Below are 9,612 nucleotides of genomic sequence, written 5' to 3' on the forward strand. Positions count from 1 at the left end.
GGAAAACCACGTGATATATGCACCGCGAAACGTAAACGTCACCAGCACTGATTTGGGTGTCGTAACTGACGACGGGTTTCCACATACCCTTTGCCAGTATCCCTGGGTGGGGAAAGTCACTGGACTCGCCAGAAGGACCCACGTTTAGAACGTCCAGTTCACACAAAATGGGTCATATATTTAGAACATCCAGTTCTGATGGAAATAACCCTACTACTACTACTACTACTACTACTACTACTACCGCCACCACCACTGCTAATGAAGAAGAACAAGAAGAAGAACAAGAAAACGAAGCAGCAGAAGAAGAAATAGTGATGACTACCACTACTACAACTGCTAGTAATGAAGAAGAAGAAGAAGCAGAAGTAGTAGTAGTAGTAGTAGAAGAAAGAGAAAATGAAGAAGAAACAATGACAATGATGGTGATGAAGATGATAAAGAGGACTTTGAGTAATCATGTTCGAATGAAGGCAAAAACGTATGAACAATACGTAAGGAATAATTATTTTTCCAAGAAAACTCATCTCAGCCTGCTGCAGAGAGAGAGAGAGAGAGAGAGAGAGAGAGAGAGAGAGAGAGAGAGGTGCAATTGACATTGACTGTGACTTCGATACTTTTATTATCGACATCTTCTTCCTTAACACTGTGAGCAGTCATTGGGGCGCTGCACAAAAGAACAGTCCACCAACATTTATTCGTTGCTTGATTTGATCAGTGTATCTGACGGGCGCAATAGCCGAATGGTTAAAGCGTTGGACTTTCAATCTGAGGGTCCCGGGTTCGAATCTCGGTGACGGCGTCTGGTGGGTAAAGGGTGGAGATTTTTTCCGATCTCCCAGGTCAACATATGTGCAGACTTGCTAGTGCCTGAACCCCCTTCGTGTGTGTACGCAAGCAAAACATCAAATACGCACGTTAAAGATCCTGTAATCCATGTCAGCGTTCGGTGGGTTATGGAAACAAGTACATACCCAGCATGCACACCCTCGAAAGCGGAGTATGGCTGCCTACATGGCGGGGTAAAAACGGTTATACACGTAAAAGCCCACTCGTGTATATACGAGTGAACGTGGGAGTTGCAGCCCACGAACAAAGAAGAAGAAGATGATCAGTGTATCTGATGTTCACCTCATTTCCATGGCTTGATTTTTTTTCTTTCCGAATCCGCCGTGAGGGGTCAATGTCTCACGTGCACACAGGAAGCCACGAACACACCAGTGCCCGCAGGAGCAGGTTCTTGTATTTCACTTGAAGTATAAACATCAAAAGTGACTTAATTATACCGGTTTTAGAAACATGATGATAAAAAAAATCCAGTCTTTCAAATTTTGTTTTTGTTATGCTTTTCTGAACCGGAAAAGAAGTATCGAGGGAGTGCTTCATACACCTAGAACGAGTCACAAAAAGAATTAGAAAGAAGAAGAGGGAGGAGAAGGTGGAGGTGGAGGTGGAGGAGGTAGAGAAGAAGAAGAAGAAGAAAGAAGCAAAATAATGGTTTTGTGATGTTAGGGCATTACATTCTAAAACACATCAGCTTGAAAATGAGAAATAATTTTGAACGGGAGTGTCAGAAAGACTCCGGTTCTCGAACACAAACATTTCAGAGAGAAAAGGATAAATGCTTCAGGAGGGGACGCTCACACGGTCTGTCTCCACGACACAGCGACTGTCGTCGTCAAGTAGAGGACATTGTGGTTGCTGTCCTGCATGGGCGAGAGGCACTACTGAACACCACCAAAGTGACTCAGCAGCAGTGCAGGGTCTCCTCTGGAGTGTGGCCTGCTGACGACCTAACATCGACAGTTATGTGTGGACTGCCGGCGTCGGGACTGCGGCAGGTGAACCTGGTTGTGGCTGTGTATGGTGGGTGGTGTGTGTGTGTGTGTGTGGGGGGGGGGACTCGGAATGAGCGGTGTGGGGATGATGCCACTGAAAACGGAACGGTGCAGATGACGGGACAGCAAAACAACAGTAACAATAACTGCGACAACACCAGCAAACTGATAGTGGTGCTCTGGTATTATGATGATAAAACAACAACAACAGCAACAGCAACAAACTGATAGTGGTGCTCTGGTATTATGATGATAAAACAGCAACAACAACAGCAACAACAACAAACTGATAGTGGTGCTCTGGTATTATGATGATAAAACAACAACAACAACAACAAACTTATAGTGGCGCTCTGGTGCTCTGGTATTATGATGATAAACAACAACAACAACAAACTTATAGTGGTGCTGTGGTATTATGATGATAAAACAACAACAGCAAACTGATTATGCGTTGTTTCTCATGGGTTCAAGTATTATAGTAAAAAAAAAAAAAAGGGAGAAAACACAATATAACGTATGCACTGCATTGATTTAATGACAAATTTTTCCTTTTCCCTTTCTCACTCTTTCTTTCATTCATTCATTCTTTCTTCTCGACCCCCCCACCCCCACATCCCCACGCCCCACACCCCGCCTCCTCCTTTTGAGAGCCGGATGATTGTTTGCTTGCTCTTATTACCATCTGAAACCTCAGTTCATTCATTCAACCCATTCTCTGCCAGATCGAAACTAGGTAAACTGTTCGTGAAATTACAAAAAAAATTAATGATGTTTATCATCACAGAGAATAGGTTGTTTATCATCCGGAACATTGATACCCGACATAAGGTACGTGTTTTTAATATAATTCCATTCATTCGACCCGTCCTCTACCAGAACGAAAATAGCTGAACTGTACCTGGTATAGATGCTGTTTGTCATGATATACATTGTTTATCATCTGCGACATTGATACCCGACAGAAGACGCCTCGGTCTGTTTCTTCAAAAACGTTACATCGCGCTTTGCAGGTGGCGCTGTGGCCCCCTCTGCAGCGATGTTAGGATGGTCTGCGCCAATCAAAACATTCCTTTGAAGTGCGGAAGCGTTGGGATTGGAGCAGCAACATTGGCCGGTGTGACTGTCTCGAGTTAGACCCCCCCTGCTGGGATTTTATCCTGGGGTAATTCTGGGCTTGCCTCGAATGATCCAACTGGGGTCATTTGTGACGAGTCAATTTCGACACCCCCCCAGTTTGAAATGAAGCCCCACACCCCCTTATACAGGTTTGATAAATCTATTGGAAAAACAGAAGCAGGTGGGGATGGAGGGATCGTTTTGGGTTGGCCTGTGCTGCCCCTCTTTGCCCCTCCTGTCCATTAACCCATTCAATCCTAGGTAGTTTACAGCCTCGACACGCTTGTCCTGTCATACTGATGCGGGGGGAAAAATCACCGAAAATATACCGAAAACGACTGGGTTGTTTTATGGTGCGCTCTCTCTCTCTCTCTCTCTCTCTCTCTCTCTCTCTCTCCAAATTTACACATGTGGACACTGCCAGAAATACTGCAGTAGTTAGTTCCCTTTGTTCGCTTTTTATGCATACAATTATAGGAACATGGAAAGGAACAGTGCTAGGAGGGGAGGGGGTAGTGTTCAATGAATTCAAACTGTACTGAAGGAAACGTGGGGAAGTTCGATTGTGCTAATTCTAGCCGGGCGGTACTTTTTTTAATATTTTTTATTATTACTTGGGGAGTTATTTCATGCGAGCCTAGAATGGCCCCCATGTTCATAAAGAGTGAAGTGGGGATGGGAGGGTTAAGATCGAACTGGGGCGGGGGGAGGGGGGACGGGGGACGGGGGAGGGGTATACTGACAAGTTGAATTGCACACTTGGATGTCATTCCAGATAACGTAGGAAAGTTCTACTGTTCTACTTCTCGCCGGGCGGTACTTTTATTTTTGGGGGTCATTTCATGCGAGCCTAGAATAGGCCCTATATCCATGACGTGTGTGTGTGTGTGTGTGTGTTTGGGGGGGGGGTGGGGGTGGGGGTGGGGGTAAAATCTGGGAGAGGGGGGCGTGGGGGGGGGGGGGGCGAGGGGCGATACTGACCAGTTGGAATTTTATTCTCGGCCGTCATTCCCTACTGGTCATAGATCCAGCAGTTAATTTGGGCCACCAGGTAGATTTGACCCCGGGGTAAAAAAAAAAAAAAAATCAACAGTGGGGTACACATAGGGTGCTACACCGGGACTTTGGACTTCCCGCCACGTCATCCAGGGAGGGCCCGCTGTGAGTGAGGCGACTCGGATGTTTCGGATTATGTATCAAAGGACTGGCACTCCGCTTTTACTGCTGCCAGCTCCTCCCTGTGTGTGTGTGTTTGTGTGTGTTTGTGAGTGTGCTTGTGCGTGTATGTGTGTGATTGCGTGTATGAGGGTACGTGTGTTTGTATGTCTGTGTGTGTGTGTGTGTGTGTGTGTGTGTACGCGCGCGCGTGTGTTTGTTTGTTTGTTTGTGGGTGTGTATTTGTAGGTGTAAGTGCTTGTGTGTGTGTGTGTGTGTGTGTTTCTGTGTGTCAGAGTGTGTGTGTGTGTGTGTGTGTGTGTGTGTGTGTGTGTGTGTGTGTGTGTGTGTGTGTCTGTCAGTCTGTTCAGCCTATCTATATTTCTGTATGAATGTCTGTTCGGGTGCTTAAGTCCGAGTACGTATATGTGTGTGTGAATAGATGGTCGAGGCACACCCACGCGCGCGCTCATCCCCCCCCCCATCCCCCCACAGCCCCCCGGGCCACCAACACACACCCTCCGCCCGCCCCCTCCCCCCCCCAAACACACACTGAGAAGAGAGACAGAGGCAGACGGACAGACAGAGAGAGAGAGAGAGAGAGAGGGTGTGTGTGAGAAAATTGCGTCCTAGAATAGAACACTGCTCTTTCGGATTTCAGAAAATCATAGAGTCAGACAGTAGATGAAGAGCATGACCATTGCGTGGCTTCTTTTTATGTCTGCACTCCCTCCCCCCACCCCTATCCTTCCCTATCCATCCCCCTTCCTCCTCCTCCTCCTCCTCCTCTCTCTCTCTCTCTCTCTCTCTCTCTCTCTCTATATATATATATATATGTGTGTATATGATTATATACATACCCTACAGCTGTCTTTGTATCTCACTCTCTGTATCTCTATTTCCCTCTGTCTCTCTCCTAGTCGCCCCCATCGCCCCCCCTCCCCCTCACACACACACTCTCTCTCTGTGTCTGTGTATTTTTCTCTGTATATACTCTCTCTGTAACTCTCTATTTCCCTATCTGTCTCTCTCCCACTCGCTGTCCTCTGTCTCTTTTTGTGCCAGATGTTTGTGAAAACTACTGCGCATGTCATTCGCGCGCACTCATGTGTGTGTGTGCGTGCGTGCGTGCGTCAGTGTATATGTGCATGTGTCTGTGTGTTCGGGCGCGTGTGTGCGTGCATGTGTGTGATTGATACACACACACACACACACACACACACACACACACACACACACACACACTGACACCACCAAGACATCAACACGGCTAGAGATATAACTACCAGCTGCTTTTTTTTTTTTTTAAGCTTTGCTCTCTCAGTCAGTCACCGACGACCCGGGGTTTGAACTCTAAGTCGCCGGCAACCTTTCTGATCGAATAAGCTCGACGTTCTGCCTGACGGAAGCCATGCAGCTGACCTATTATCTTTCTGTCGGCTCGGGCCGTCAGTGCTGTGCGTGTTGGCATTTGGGGCCTAGGAGTCCACAGCTGTCTCACCTGATAACGATTGGCCCGACAGGGAGTGCCTCCCACAGAACTGACGGAAGAGGAGGTGTTGTTGATCTGTCTTAAAAACACTGCACTATATACACAGACTCCACCACCACCACCACCACCTCGCAGAACGACATCTCGTTAATTAATTGAGATGGGCCCCACCTTGTGGGAAACGCCGGTGTCGCTGCGTTAAACTACCCCCCCCCCCCACCGCCCCCCGCCCTCCCCGCCCACCGCGCCCCCACCCCACCATCCTCCATCCGGTTTACTTCTGACCTCGGGGGTATTTTTGGGGCTAAGTTGCCTTGTATGCTCCCCCGGGCGGTCATTTGTATTGTATTGTATTGCATTGTATTGTATTGTATTACACGTTTTGTCACAACAGATTTCTCAGTGTGAAAATCGGGCTGCTCTCCGCAGGGAGAGCTCGTCGCTACACTGAGAGCGCCATCCTTTTTATTATTATTATTATTATTTTTTTATAGATTTGTTTTCCTATCGAAGTGGAGTTTTCTACTGAATTTTGCCAGGGACGGCCCTTTTTTGTTGCCGTGGGTTCTTTTAAGTGCCTCGCTAAGTGCATGCTGCACATGTAACCTCGGTGTATCGACTCAACCGAATGACTAGCGTCCAGACCACCACTCGAGGTCTAGTGGAGTGGAGGGGGAGAAAATACTAGCGACTGTTGGATTCGAACCAGTGTGTGCGCTCAGATTCTCTCGCTTGCTAGGCCAGAACGACATCTCCCGCTTCTCCCTTGTGGGAAAGTATCTCTTTTTAAGGGTTTAATCAGGCTGTTGATCAAAGGAAGTGTGTGTGTGGGGGGGGGAGGGGGGGGGGGGGCGGCAGGCGTCTGTTCTGGACTAACATTTTCAGACCTTGCCTCCTCCTCTCCGTCATAACTTAAACAGAAGCAAACGTACGGCAGTTCTACATTTCTTAACTTGTATTGACTTAAACTGGGCCACGTTTATCCCCGTGGGTTATTTGAGGCCAGCCCAGAATGACCCCCATATCCATGACGGTTTGATGACCCCCATATCCATGACGGTTTGATGACCCCAATATCCATGACGGTTTGGTGACCCCCCATATCCATGACGGTTTGATGACCCCAATATCCATGACGGTTTGATGACCCCAATATCCATGACGGTTTGATGACCCCCATATCCACGACGGTTTAATGACCCCCATATCCATGACGGTTTGATGACCCCAATATCCATGACGGTTTAATTACCCCCCATTTCCATGACTGTTTGATGACCCCAATACCCATGACGGTTTGATGACCCCCCATATCCATGACGTTTAATGACAACCCCCCCCCCCCCCCTTATCCATGACGTTTAATGACCCCAATATCCATGACGGTTTGATGACCCCAATATCCATGACGGTTTGATGACCCCAATATCCATGACGGTTTAGGAGGGTAGCGGTTGGTGGAAGGATGGGGGGTGGAGGTAGAATCCAGCTTAGGAGAGATGGGGGCCAAGGGGTGGGGTAGTTGCGGACAAGTTGAAGTTTACCTACGAGAGTCATTCCAGTCAAGGTTACATAGACCCCAGGGGGTTGATCTGACCATGCGAGATTTGACCCCCTGGGTTAAAAACAACAACTGGGGCGTGAACCGGTCACTACACCGGCGGTTCATTCCACACCTGGAACTTCTGTGCTTGACGTTTGCCCTTTTCTGCCTTGTCTACACGGATCTCTCTCTCCCTCCCTCTCTCTCTCTCTCTCTCTCTCTCTCTCTCTCTCTCTCTCTCTTTCTCTCTCTCTCTCTCTCATTTCCTTGCTGAAACAACGCCTGACAGATATTTACCTACAAGAATGGGAAAGCTATGTACTGCAGAAAGATCTGATCTGTATAACTACTATAGAACATTTAGATTTACCTTTGAAAATGAAAGATTTTTTTCTATTTTGTGGACATAAAATCTTTCAGAGACTGTATTGTCAAGTTACGCTGGGGAATATCGCCTCTTAATAGGAGCTACTTTAAAATCATTTTCCAGCAATAAACTTTACAGCTTATTTGGAGTCACGGAAGGTGAAGAACGTGTAATTTGTGCTTGTTCTTGTGTGTGTTAGATTAAGATATGAAACAGAAAAATATGCATCACATTTACTTATGAATAATGCCAAATTCTTAGCAAAATGGTTCTATTACATGCCATTAATAGAATGTAATAATATTGATACACTACCATCCAATGCAGAACCCTAGCAAATCTTGTTTTGTAATTTGTAGTTTGAAAAATCTAACCAAATTGATCATAAAGGCAAGACATCTAAAACTATTTTTTTCCTTCTTTCTTTACATCTTAAGAAATACAAGACTTGAATTCTGATACACATTGAATTATGTGACAATAGTAATACACCTGCTTGCGTACTAAATTGCTTATTTCAGTTTGTTTCCATGATAACACCAAAATATATTTTTTAATGTATAGACAAATAGGTGTATGTAGAGAACCAATACCGCATTTCTGACGACGGAAGCAAAAGGTTTGGTCATTCAGACACCCAGTGGAAGTTCGAGGCGGTCTCTGTAGTGCAGAGGAGAGGACTGGCCGTCCTGAGTGAGCGAGGGATAGGTTGGTGTGGTGCAGACAAAGAATGAGGAGGTGTTTTCCCTGATTGAAATATGAATGACATAGTTTGGTTAAGAAGATGGAGAAGACGATAGGGAAGAGATATACAAAGACACACTGGCACTGGCACTAGTTTATTGAATAGGCCACAGCCCCATTCAGTGGGGGTTCACAGTCGACAGATACATTATTATTTACTCGAGCGGAAAACAAATTACATTTGTATATTTTGGACTGCATTCAAGGTCTGGGATCTAAGCTTAAAGGCATAGAAAAGAAACTTCGCAAAAACAAAAATACTCTCTTCTGGAGCTCTCACAAATTCCAGATTATTAATTTCGTAATTGACAATATTCTGTAAATACTTAGATCTTAAGTCTTCATACTTACGGCACTCAAAAGTGAAGTGAATTTCGGTTTCAAGTGAGTTACTACAAAATGGACAATTCCAGTTTTCTTGATTCCTTGAATAACGGTATTTGTGAAGATTAATTTTGTGATACTCCCATCCTAAACTGAGCAAGGGTGTTACGATATGTGTTCATCCATAAAACATCCACGTATTTCTCTCTTCCAAAACAAGTCTTGTATTGTATGTACACACACACACACACACACACACACACACACACACACAGACAGATAAACAGTGACGGGCCCAATAGCCGAGTGGTTAAAGCGTTGGACTTTCAATCTAAGGGTCCCGGGATTGAATCTCGGTGATGGCGTCTGGTGGGTAAAGGGTGGAGATTTTTCCAATCTCCCAGGTCAGCATTATGTGCAGATCTGCTTGTGCCTGAACCCCCTTCGTGTGTATACGCAAGCAGATCAAATGCGCACGTAAAAAGATCCTGTAATCCTTGTCAGCGTATGGAGACAAGAACATACCCAGCAATGCACACCTCCGAAAGCGGAGTATGGCTACCTACATGGCGGGGTAAAAACGGTCATACATATAAAAGCCCACTTGTGTACATACGAGTGAACGTTGTAGTTGCAGCCCACGAACGCAGAGGCAGAAGAAGAAGATATCCAGCAATTAGAGAGGTACACAGATTTTGAAAGTCTGATTTGAGAAAAGTGAGGAGAGACGTGTTTTTTTTTTGTTTTTTTTTGTTGTTGTTGTTGTTGTGTGTGTGTGTGTGTGTGTGTTTGTTTTTGTTTATTTCGCTTGTTTGTGCCACAGTGTCCAGCTGTGTCTGTTTAGCTCGCTGATAGAGAAGGGGGGGCGGGGGGGGTGGGGGGTGTGTGTGTGTGTGTGTGTTGAGATGGGAGGCAGAGAGAGAGAGAGAGAAGATGTTTCAGAGGAGAACGGGGAAGTGGGGGGGGGGGGGGGGGTCAGAGAAAAGGGACAGATGAACAGAGGGCTGGAGACAGATATGGGAATGAGTGG

This window comes from Babylonia areolata, chromosome 22 (genome assembly GCF_041734735.1).
Source record: "Babylonia areolata isolate BAREFJ2019XMU chromosome 22, ASM4173473v1, whole genome shotgun sequence".
Lineage (NCBI taxonomy): Eukaryota > Metazoa > Mollusca > Gastropoda > Neogastropoda > Buccinidae > Babylonia > Babylonia areolata.